General features: G+C 35.9%; 1 long non-coding RNA gene across 1 annotated transcript; it reads left to right on the top strand.

Moving 5' to 3' along the window:
• The first annotated feature begins 821 nt into the window (after positions 1-821).
• On the top strand, positions 822-13336 carry LOC307129162. Its single transcript, XR_013816854.1, has 3 exons — positions 822-932; positions 10168-10287; positions 11092-13336. It is a non-coding gene; the product is annotated as an uncharacterized lncRNA (long non-coding RNA).
• Positions 13337-13377: the final 41 nt, after the last annotated feature.

Raw genomic sequence — 13377 nt, 5'->3', positions numbered from 1 at the left:
GTTAACCGTAACTCTTTGAGTTATCAACATTTAGCTAGCTAACCTTCTACAGATAAACAGAACTTTTATAACTATGTCAGATGTGTTTTTACAGATGTGTGAACTTTAAGAGTGGGACAAGCAGGATAACATAAAAAAAATAAAAAAATAAAAAAAAAGGTAGAGGTGAGATTTGAAGCTTAGGCCTACTTTATTTTGTATGGTTGAATTCCAGCAGGAAAAATAAATGATGTCATTTCCTGAAAATTGTCTCAATGGAATTTTTCTTGTTTTTTGGAAGTCGAGAAATACTAACAGGGTGGAAGATGACTTCAGGGACACAGTAAATTAAAACAATTGTAAAAAAAAAAACAACAACAAAAAAACTACAGTTTCACATGATTTATTTCAAGTGATAAAGACCTACATTTATAATTTGAGACATTTCTTATAAATATGTGACTCGTTTTATAGAAAAAAATGAGTAAGTAAATCATAGAGACAGAAAAGTCACTGTATAACAGGAACGACACATGTATCTGTTGAGTTGGGTGCATGTTCCTGAGGATTAAAGTTTATGTTCAAATCTTCTAATCTTCCATTTGTTCATATTACCACACTATGACAACATGTGAAATCACACAAATAAAGATCTTTTCAATTTCGTGAGTTTACATAATATTTCTACCTCCGTCTTAACTTTTCAAGCTCGACTAAAATGTCTTTTCAACTCATTTGAGCAACTTTCGCATTAATTTGGACGAGACGCATTACCGGTTATCTAAAAGAATTTCCATCACTACAGTTCCGCCGTTAGAGGGCGCTCGTGCGACCGAAGCAATGACACACATCCGAGTTTAGTAGAAGAAGAGAAGTGAGCGAGGGAAGAAAAAATACACACGAGAAGTGAAACACAGCCGTTCATTGTGATCTAAAACTGCCGTTTTCAGACTGTGAGTACATTTGTTTTATTATTTATTGAGAAATCTAAATTCAAAAGACTCAACGAGTAAAAAATGAACCGCCTGATGTTGTACTTTATGCTCGCGAAACTTAACCTCGTTATTGACTGGTTCTTCACTTTACAATTTGTAAAGATTATGAGTTGTTTTCTTTGTATTTAATGAACAAATTAAATCTGGGAAACAGATTTTTAAATGATAGTCATATCTAATGTATGCAGGGATCGATTTGAAGGGGAATGGCATCCCACTTGTTCATTAAATGACAAAAAGTATCCCCTCTGTAAAAAAAAAAAAAAATACCCTCTTTGTTGAGTGGCTATTATGTGGAAATGTATCATGCAAATTAAATATTAAAATTCTCTACATATGATAATTAACAAACTCTAAGAAACAGCAATTGACAAATCATAACTCAATATTTTAATACCAGGAGAGCGGGTCAAGCATATCTTTTGACGTTCTTTAAAAAGAAGAGAACAGAATCAATGATATTTCATTGATTAGTGTTTCCTGACATTACATTAGAAAGAATAACGAACATATCTAAAGTGCATTGAGTCAGAGTAGCAGTGGGCAATATGAGCTAAAATTAATATCACAATATTTTCCACTGTCCAGACGATATCGATATATTGTGATATGAGGGAGAATTATTTTAGACAATAAAAAACAACAACATTTATCTCACCTGAATGTTTGCGCACTCGTTATATTCTTAATATTTTTTTTTTTTTTTTTTTTTTAACAATAGGAGAGTTTTACACAACACAAGGAAGTTTGAATCAAGAAATTTCAATCTCTGAATTAAATTGAAAAAACCCCCCACAAATAAATACAATAGAATAAAGATACAAATGAAATAAAGAGAGATAAAGAGGAAAGTGTTTTGGGTAGGCCTAACACAGGTACAGGAATACTACAGAAACCGAATAAAGTAATCAAATTTAAAATAACACTGGACAGGGCTGGGCGATATGGGCAAAAATCATATCTGTATTTTATATATTTTTTTTATACAGTATATATCTCGATATTTTCTACATTTTTCAACCTTAATTCACATTCTGCCTAATGCTGTCCTACAAAGAAAGTTCATATTTGGGGCTGCGAGATTCGGGGAAAATATCTAATTGCGATTTTAATATGCAATTTTTATTTCTACAAATGAAAAGTGTCTTTATTTAACATTTTGTGTTTATATATTAATATGAATAATAATAATTATTATGAAATTATTATAAAAATATTTAACAAAATAATAAATATTACTATTACAATAACCTTTTCATTATTAAAATTTAATATAGTAATATTTATGTGGAAAAAAGGAAAATCCAAGGCACTCTTCTTCAAAATATTAAAAAGCCTTTATTTTACTGGCTGTGCCGCCACGCTAAACTGCTTGGTTACCTGTTACTATGCAGACAGGCTATGACTAAAAATCATTAGAAAGGTAAAAAAAAAAAAGAAAGAAAAGTATATATATATATAAAAATCTGTGCCTTTTTATCTGTGATATCAATTTCTTAAAGGATATGTCTTTAATATGAAATATTAGCCTCTTATGCATCCATTGTAAAAACATATGAATTATCATATATATTTATTTAGAGGAGTATTATTTGTCTTGTTTTTTACCCAAAAGTTTAATTCATACTGGAGGCCAGAGGGCGCCCTCGAGCAGAAACTCCATATTTGCCTCAGAGAAGTAATAGTTTTCAGGAAATCACTAATGTGAAGATAAGCTAGCGCTGTAGGCTGAAAAAAACGAAGATAGAAATGCTTTGACTGACTAAACATTAAGACAATTAACACGACTGCATCAATATATGGCGTGTTTGTATTCTTCAAGATTTCACAGGTATTTTCATAATAATAAAATATGCAGTACTTCTCAGAAATGTACTTAAAATTGCACTTAAGTATACTTGAATTATACTGACAGAAAAAATAAATTTGCAATCAAAATTATTGCAGAGACTGCAATAATTTACAAATGTAGGCTTTTTTAAAGATACAGTTTTTTGTAGTGGTATCTATAACAGTTTAGTGGCAAATTAAAAGCAATAACACCAATATATAATGTAATTGTAATACAGCATAATAATATCATAATTATTATAATTATTACATAATAATGTCATAATTCAACCCCTATTCAGTGCTACTGTTTTTAAGTCACTTATTTGTATGGTATGGTACAAAATTGTGTTAAAACACAGTTAAGCCTTTGGAAACCCTATAGCAAAACTGAATTAGCGTGTGCTGTTACACACACATACATTTAGCTCATACATGTGCTAAAGTTGAAATATGGCCAAATCCAAATAACTCCTACAAAAGCTATAGAGAACACATGTTATTACATTAGAAAGTATATATACTAGCCATAGATTTCCAAAACACTAAACACACAGAGACACAGCTGGCAGCCTTATTCATAAGTCTTAAATTTGTTGTACCGAAAAAACCAATGATAGTTTTGAAGAAAAAGCACAATATCATGAACCCCTAGAGGACTGTACAGTTTTGGGGCCCTTTAGAAGTTTTGACATGCTCTGCTTATAAACATATTAATGGCAAAAGTGTAATTAAACTGTATTCAACACAAATAGTGATGCACCGATCATGATTTACATGGCCGATTCCGATACCGATTTCCGATTTTTTTTTACACAAAAGAATGAAAGTATACATGAACAAGATGTTTATTTGGTATTTAACAGGCTAAATTGGCTTTTGGCTAATGAAAACAAGTCCTCAATCTGAAATTAACAGGAAATTTAATTGGAAATTAACATTTACATTTAGTCATTTAGCAGACGCTTTTATCCAAAGCGACTTACAAATGAGAATTAAAAGGCTGAAAGGTGAAATTAAAGGCAACAACTGCATATTCTGAAATCCAAACAAAGATGTTACTTAAATCAGCATTTGTTTTTAAATTCAGTGTTAAGAAAAAAAGTCTTTACCAGTGAAATTAAATAAAACCAAGGAGAGGTAAGCTCGTGCAGGAAAGCGGCTCTTCATTCCCTTAAGCGTATCTCGTCTCTTCACTCAGTTCTCCAGTTTCCGTTTGTAACACACAAGTGACATGTTCGCGAATGATTCCAATATAGGCGAATGTGCACGCGGGCACACTTCCGGATAAATCGGCAGAAAAATACAAAGAAAACCTTCGCGCACTAGAAGCAAAAACCGTCCGGTTCCGGTTTTTAGCCGGTCAACCGGTGCATCCCTAAACACAAACTGGGCTTCCATAATAAGTGAGCAACATGTATGTACATGCCTGTATTTTTGTATTCACAATAGATATGTGTCCACAAGACTTTTGACTGATGGGTAGGGGTGTAACGATATTCAAACCGAACCGAAAAACCGCAATACACCACCGACGGTTCGAACCGCGATCCTCTCATGTCGAACCGAGCCCGCCCCGCCCCCTGCTGCCCCAGCCCAGTTCTCACTTCATCTTATGCCACAACATAATTTTTTTCTTCCTTGATATTTGATTAAATAGTTATTAGTACACTTTTAACAAGAGCTGTATTTTTTACTAAATATTAAAATAATAATAATATTATTTACTAAATATACACTAGCTAAGTGAATGTCACATGACTTGGGTGATCGCTCAAGCTCAGTGCTGACGCTCCCACCATGTGCATCACACGCTGCACATAGGGCACCAAGTGCTGAGGGGGCACCACAAGAAGACCCCTTGTTCTGAGTGGGTTGCAGAGTGCCTGAGAAAAACGCGTTGTCCCGATTCAGTATCTGTGGTGAGATGATTTGTAAGGCTATATGTCTCTTTTCACCTTAGAAAACCGAACTTTCATGTCCTGTCAGCTGTTATACGGTGCTCGTAGCGCACACACTTCAACTACATGCGCAAATGTGGCAGCGTGCGCTGTATATCACTTCATAGAGCGCAAGAAAAACTACGATCATGCAACGTAAGCATGACATAAAAGTAAAGTACCAATAAATCACTTAACAGGTACACCGTGTGTTAGCTGGGAAGGATTTGATGCATTCTGTGCTAATCAGGAGCAGTCATATGATTCATTAACAGTGTTGTTTTTTTGAAAGAAGTCTCATGCTAAAAAAGTAATATATTTACAGTAATAACACTGAACACAATTCAGTATTCAGTAAATACAAATAACTGAATAATTGGTAATGATGCATGTTATAAGTAAAATATTTGGGATTTAAAACAATTCAATTATGATTTCAAAGAGTATTGGGTGAATTCAGGTTGATTGGTACACTTTTTCCCCAGTCATTTCAATGGCAAAAATTCTCAATCATTTCAATGTGTAAAGTATTCGATACACACAATACTCAAATATCCATTTATGACGTGTTGTGCAATGCATGATCGCACCGCCGCCTATTATAGGCTAATGTCTGCTATATTTGCTTCTTATTTATTTAATCCAGGCAATTGGCTGATGGAACATTGAATAAAATTAAGATGCAATGTATCTTAACTGGTGTACAGAAAGAGGGCATTTAGCATATTGTAAACATATAATTTAAACCCTATCCTATATTAAAATACATAGAAAACACTTACCACTATTGGATAAAAAGGGCACCTGTAACAAGTTGAATTAGGTACTGGGGCCGGTTGCATAAACCGTTAAGACTAGTCTTACAAGTTAGACATACATTTTTTTTCTTTAACACTGTTCATAATTTTTTTTAATCAGTTACATAAAAACATAGACTGGCCTAATTTGATACGGAAAGTAAGACTGAATGCCACTTGCCTAACTGCTAGTGGCTCATACTAGATTTTAAGACACTGTCTTAACATAATGGCTTAGTTTATGCAACTGGCCCCTGTTCCTTTAAGGCAGAACTGATGAGTGGGCAGTCGGAAGGAGCGTGACCTGTGAATATCACGTGTAGCGTGTAAAGCCTGTTTATATTTCTGTTGCTCTTCCCTGTTTTGCGCAGTTAACACAGTTGTTAGTGGAGAACTGCCCCATGTCTGTGTGGGATCGCCAACAAGGGCGTAGCCAGAAATGTTTTATGGGGTGGCCAGTAAAACCCAGTGATTTTATTGGGGTGATCAAAAAAATTTGCTGTACCAGTGCAAATTCTAGAGAAATTATAGACCACAAAATATTTAAAATTATCAATTTATTTCCAATGCCATACAAAATAAGGAAAACAAAAAGCATAAAATCTGCCAAAAAAAAATCTCATCTTTAATCAAAATGAACAGGTCTTTCATACATGAACAAAGTGCAGCCAGTCTTTCCCAGCTTTGCCTATATTACTCTCAAACTTTTAAAACAGATGTCAAGTAACATTACAAAAAGAGAAAGTTACAAATTGAAACAAAAAGAGAGAGGAGTGTGTAAAAAAGAAACTATAGCCATTTTCTTTTAGTAGTGCTAAATTAATTATTAAATAAAATTAATTAATTAAGTTTCCTTGTGAAGAAAAATCTATATGTTAGATACTGACAAGTGAAAAAACACTTTATTTACAAAGAAAAATAAATAACTAAGTTTTTGCAAGACTATGTGGAGACAATGTGAAGTGACAAATCATTGCATTTCCAATCAATATAAGTTTACTTAAGGGACTTAAAGGGGTGGTAAGACACATTCTTTTGAAGGCTTGACTGTGTTTGTGGGGTGCACTGTAACGTGTTCATGCTTCGTTTTAAAAAAAATTGCCTTATTTTTCATATATTTGACCTTTATTCTACACTGCTCTGTCCCTCCTTGTAAAACGGTCTGATGCTTTCCGGGTTGTATGAAGCCAGTCCTTCAAAAATGCGCGATGGGCTCTGATTGGTTAGCTGGCCCAGTGTGTTGTGATTCGCTAACCGCAGTGCACGTTTGACGGAAACGTCACGCCCCTTACCTGGAGGCTGTGCTTTGGTCAGTATTAGAAACAACGGCGTCAATAAAACCATATGAGCCCGAATCAGACCCAGAACATTTGAGTGAAGATGATCGAGCAGAACCTGTTCAGTCCTCAAGAGTAAAGACTGCGGATCTATAGTGATCGCTACTGAATGGCACTTTAACTTTTGTATTTTTAGAACGATTATAGCCAAATATCTGTCGCAAGAACTAACCCAAAACGAACACTAAGCACTGGTTTTAACTAGTAAGTTAGCCAAATCACACACAGAACCATGTTTAGCAAGCCTGTAGATAAACAATACATAAAAGCTCTAATCAAAGAATCATTTACACTAATGCCAGGTTCGCTGTTGAGATTTTAACGTTAGTGTTTGTAACGTTAGGTGTTCGTCAGATAACGTTAAGTATGAATGAGCATTTAACAGACTGGTTTGCAGAACAGCGCTGTCATCTGTTTACTTCCTTGCTACAACGTACAATTAACCTATTACAGGAAAACACATCGATGAAAAATAAATCAGACTTACAGGTTGTGGCCCCTAAACAGCTTCTGTTTGTAAATCCAGCTTTCAGGACAAGCCGTTGTGCATATCCTGTATTGAACTCGCGAAGTTTGTGGAAGTTGTCCTCCGTGAAATGTGCAGCGCGCGCGTCGTGCATCCACGCACTGGCAGTGTTTTTTTCACGCAGCTGACGCGCAAATCCGGCATTGAAATCGCGAAGACGGTGGATGTTTTCCTCCGTGAGATGTGCTGCGGGAGCCCCGCACGCGCCTGTTCCCCGCTGTCTCATACACACGTGCAACGTGTTGTATGTTAAACACTCTGCAACGCACCCCCGTCCCAAGGAAGGCTGAACAGAGCAAGTACCCCAGACCTGCAATCCGGATGAAAATAACAGCGTTTCCTTGGTATCGCGGCAACAACACTCCAGCCTAACTATACCACAACAGCGTCGCGATACAAAATGGCCTCACCCCCCCTTATTTAATATTCTCGGAGGAGGGGTTTATGTAAATATTGAGCCTGTTGATGTCAGCAAGCCCTGGAGGAATGTCTGTAGTCGCCTACTGGCCGTTTGCTGTAGTTCTTAGAAACTGATTTCTTTAAAAGCAAATATCTCCCTTTGCTTTAAACTTTGAACGTTGTAACTTTGCAGATGTTGTTTATGCTCAAGCAGCAACATTACACGCTAGCTAAAGTTAGAATAGTGAAATCGTGGTTTACCACCCCTTTAACATTTTACTTGTATCAAGATTACTATAGCTGAATCCTATGGTTCTTGTGATTTCTGGCAAAGACATCAACATACTTATCAAGATTTAGTTATTTTGCTCTTTTAAATTTGACCTAAAATCCCCAGAATCACTCAACCTATACATGGATTTCTCTGCGACGTCATCACTGCTTGCGCACGCACCCGAGAGGCAGAAAGAAGAGACCTCTCGTGTTGTAGGTTAGTAGCGGCGTGTCTGTAAGTCAAAATGCCAAGGAGTTGCTGCGTGGTTAATTGTACCAACAGAGCCAGTGCTGGGTGCCTGATGTTTAACATACCAGTAGATGCGGCTAGTACATTACAAGCCTAACATGATCATTCATACATGTATCACAGCAACACTGCAAAATTAAAGACAGACAAACGGATCCAACTAAAATCACGTTTTATTGAGTCAGCAGTTATATACAAACAATAAGGAAAGCTTCGATACTTAAGGTTGTTGCAGTAGTGGACCAGCTCAGCGATCTGGCTTTCTGCCTCTAGGATGCGCACGCACCCTGTAATGTTTGTAAACAGGAAACCCGTGTATTGTCTGCCATGCTACTTCTGAGTTGAGTTTTGATAAGCTTCAGACAGGAGAATGCAGCAGTACTGATTGGAATTGCAGCTGCAATTTTACACAGCCTAAAGAAGTCCTGGAAAACTTGCGTAAACAAAACAAAAACAGCTTGGTCTAATACTGCATGGTTTCTTAATCCCCTTGTTTTACCTTTCGATCCAAAATTCTCTTTACTTGGTACAGCTCATGTACCATGGTCTTATCATGGTTCCTAGCATCCTAGCAAATGGAAACAAAACATAATTTTCACAGAAGGTTTCACTGGATGGATTTAGAGCTTGATTACCCCTCATTATGTCACAATTTTGTTTTGAAAATCTCATCCTCCGCTCATTTGACATTGTGTCCAAAACCTTGTAAATTATCCTTTCTCTGAAAATGTCTTTGCTGTTCAGGGCCGCTTGCCTTCCTACTGTGGGCATTACCTTAGAGCTAAGCATCCTTTTTCACTTGGGAGCAGTTTCCGTACAGATATATTACACTGCTCAATAATACCCAAAACTGTTGTCCAGACATCATCAAATACCTGCTCATTTCTATCTTTTTCAAATGTGCAAAAAAAATGAGTTCCTCCAATAGGTCCACTCCTTTTACCAAATCAAGACATGAAGACTGTAGCATGTCAGGAAGGAATTTGGCATCTCCAAAAGTTTTTAATTTTTATTTTTAAATATTGCTTAAAACGCAATTTGGAACAGATGGCCTTGGGCATCTGCTGACTTTTCCCCAGTTTGTTCCCCAGCTATTTTTTCTAGGACTCATACTACTGTTGGCAACCTAACCTGACCATTAAGTTGCGAAAGGCCAAATACCTGCAAGCCACTGGGTGTCACTCAATTGTTGATGTTCTCTGGGAGCACCCAGATACATTTCACCTTGATTTTGCAGCCACTTTTGGTGCACCACTGATCCAGTGCACATGCCATCTGCACTGTGTAAAGTCGGACAAAATTTCTAACTGACATGCACTGCTTCAAGTCAGCCATCGATCGGTCAGCGCAACACTGTATGAAGTCAAACAAGCCTAGATAATGACGCAATCCATGAGAGTATCCCCGCCCATCAACCTGAATAAACACACTGAGTTTAGAGAGATTCATGTAGGCTAGTTTACATCGTATTGAGATGCGGTGAGGAATAATCCTCGAATAATGTACCTCAGAAGAAAATCAGTTTATTTCTAAGAGCAACAAGGATTATGAGTTAAGTTTATTCGGTTTGTGTCTGTGAATATTAAACCACAAAAGACCGTTTAAATGTGAATCATACAAATTTTAGACTTACGAATAAGGCTGCCAGCTGTGTCTCTAGGAAAATGTTTTAGTGTTTTGGAAATCAATGGCTAGTATATGTACTTTCTAATGAAATAACATGTGTTCTCTATAGCTTTTGTAGGAGTTATTTTGAAATTTCACACCTTCGGTCAGTGAAGCCGCTCCCACAGCCATTCATGAGAGTTTAAATGCTGGGAAATATTTCCATCTTCCCACAGAAGAAGCTGCAGCAAACAGGAGGAACTACTCCAGGAGAAACTACTGACATAGTATTGTAAAGATGGAGTTTGAGGAAGAACCCTGCAGAATAAAAGATGAAGATACAGAGGAACAAACAGGTTTGTTTATAACAATACAACTACAATATATAACAATACAGCAACAAAGAAGTGTCCTCCTACTTTCAACAGTTTTTTCATGCAAATATCTTATTATGTTTAAGTATGAACATAAAAAGATTCAAGAACTGAGACATAAACGGAACAAATAGCTTTTATAAATGTACCTTAAAATCATTACTGGTGTGCATCTTGAGACAATGGCAGTGGCAGAGATATGTCAGTGCAAGTTACTTTCAGTTAAAACAGCTCAAACGTGTATTTTAGTCTGAAACTATGCTTAAGCATTGTCTGTGAAACCGGTGGATTTTGTCTTAAAGGGATAGTTCACCCAAAAATGAAAATTCTTTCATCATTTACTCACCCTCAAGTTGTTCCAAACCTGTATACATGTATTTGTTCTGCTGAACACAAAGGAATATATTTGGAAGAATGTTTGTAACCAAGCAGATCTCTGCCCCCATTGACTACCATAGTATTTTTTTTTCTTCCTATGGTAAATGACTATAGAATTTTCATTTTTGGGTAAACTATCCCTTTGAGGACTGTACCACGTGCAATACATGTTGATGGTTTATTGAACAAGCATGAAAAACATTATTTAAACACTGTCCAATAAAGATCTGTAAAGCTTATTTGGATTGGACAAAATTGTCTTTAAAATACAGTATCCAGAAAAAGGGACGCTTCTTTTTTGCTCAGTAGTAAACTGGATTTGAGCTAAATTGAGATTGAACCATATTTATTTTTCTTGCTCATTTGTCCACCTTTTATTGAATTATGGGAATTTAATGTTTCTTTTAGACTCTGTGGAAGTGAATGAGGACAAACAGCAAAAACCTCATCATTTCTCAAATGAAGATGTAAACACAGTTGTTTCAAAGACTGGAAAGAATTTCTCTCATAAACAAGCTCGAAAAACTGCAGTCAAAGGATCTTTCACCAGCTCTGGAGAGAATCCTTATAGATGCACTCAGTGTGGAAAGAGTTTCGTTCAGAAAGGGCACCTATATCAGCACGTGAGAATTCACACTGGAGAAAGACCGTTCACATGCACTCAGTGTGGAAAGGGTTTCAGGTCCAAAAGCTCTCTCACCCATCATCTACGCCGTCACTCTGCAGTGAGATCATTCAGATGTGATCAGTGTGATAAAACATTTGTTGACCAATCAAGCTTAAAAAGACACCTTATAATTCATGCTGCTGTGAAGCCTTATGTTTGTTCTTTATGTGGAAAGAGTTTTACATGTCTTACGTCTTTAAAAGAGCATGAGAGTATTCATACTGGTGTGAAACCTTATGTGTGCTTTGACTGTGGGAAGAGCTTTGTTAAATTGAGCAACCTAAAATCACACGAGAGAATTCATACTGGAGAGAAACCGTACAAGTGCTCACAGTGTGGAAAGAGTTTCTCTCAGTCACCACACCTGAAATATCATGAGAGAGTTCATACTGGAGAGAAGCCGTACCAGTGCTCTTCATGTGGGAAGAGATTCTCCCTAGTATTTAATGTACGGACTCATGAGAAAAACCATTGCCCACATTCATCTAAATGAGCAAAGTTCATGTTCAGATCCATCACTTTCAAGTAAATAGTTTGATATTCTTCAGGGGTGGCTTCAATTTTGAATGGAAATGCTTATTTTAAAAGACATTTATTTGTAGCTTCTTTTTGTTATATGTACTCTCATTTAACACAATGACTTTAAATAATCTTTTGAGTGTTCTTAGAATTAATTTGATGTGTGATTACTTTATCATATAAGTATGATTTATTGTAGTTTAAACAGGTATATTGACTGTGGGAAATGAATGTTTAAGTGTAATGTACTGACTTTTTGATGAGTTTATATTTGAGAATATTCTATTTTTTAGCACTGAGTTGATGTGTTTTAGATTGAAGAATGCATTGTAATTAAATGGACTGCGTGTATAAGCAAGTTGTTCCTTAACTAAAAATGAAGCGGATGTTTTTCAATTTACATTTCAACAGACAATAATAACCATCGGTCAATCACATGGAACAAATTGCAACCTCATTTTCCTGCTTATATCGGTGTGAGTGAAATTATTGGAGTTTCTTGGTCTAAAGGTAATTTTATCACAGCAAATGTCCTTCACTTTTATAGTCATCTATAGACCTTCTTCATCAAATGTAGATTTTTATGAAAAATGTAAGACTTTATTGAAACAAGTACATTTTTCTAAGGAAGTGATAGTTATGGGTGAACTTAATATAAATTGGGAAAGTAAGCAAATCAGGAAATTTAAAAAAAGGTCGCAAATTAAATGGATATGACTTAGTTGATTAATAGTCCTACATGGATAACAAACTCCTCCAGCACGCAGATTGATTTAGCTTTTAGTAACAGACCAGAGAGGATTCTAAAATCATTCAATATGTTAACCAGTTTGTCAGATCATAATCTCATAATGGTGACCAGAAAATGTAATTAATAAACGGTTCAAGCCTTTGACTGCCACTGAGGTGCACAAAATTCAATCCAGCGAGTCAACTGGAATTAATTTCTTTAGATTCGGACTGTTCACAATTTTCTTCTAAAATACAACAAATTATTACACTTTTTATTTGAAAAATTAAATTAAAAGCTAAGAAGAATTGTCTTCCCTGCTTTTAACAGACCTACGGCCATCCAAAGCTCTTTACATTTTTGCCTCACATTCACCCATTCATACACTCATTCACACACAGACGGCGGTGTCAGCCATGCAAGGCGCCATCTAGCTCGTCGGGAGCAGCTGGGGTTAGGTAGTTAAAGAAATTAGAGAAGCTAAAGCACACTTTTTTATTACTGTGTTGAATAGTGCACAGGGAAATTCAAAAATGATTTGGAATCGCATTTAAAAACCTTACTGGGGATTCTTATAAAGATAGAAAAAAAAAAACCTTGAAATTCATTCAGATGGAAAGATTTTGTTGGAGCTAACGGTTTTGGCAGAGGCTTTTAATCATTACTTTATTTATTCTGTGGCTGAAATCTCTAAAAATGTTACAGGAATTCAGAATAAAGTATATCTGTTGTTGTCTACTGCGCAGAATTTTTACTATAGCACACATTACTGAGGACA

Source organism: Gobio gobio (assembly GCF_949357685.1).
Source record: "Gobio gobio genome assembly, chromosome: 7".
NCBI classification, from domain to species: Eukaryota; Metazoa; Chordata; class Actinopteri; order Cypriniformes; family Gobionidae; genus Gobio; species Gobio gobio.
Note: the sequence above shows the minus strand (reverse complement) of the source record. Positions and strands in the feature narration are given on the sequence as shown.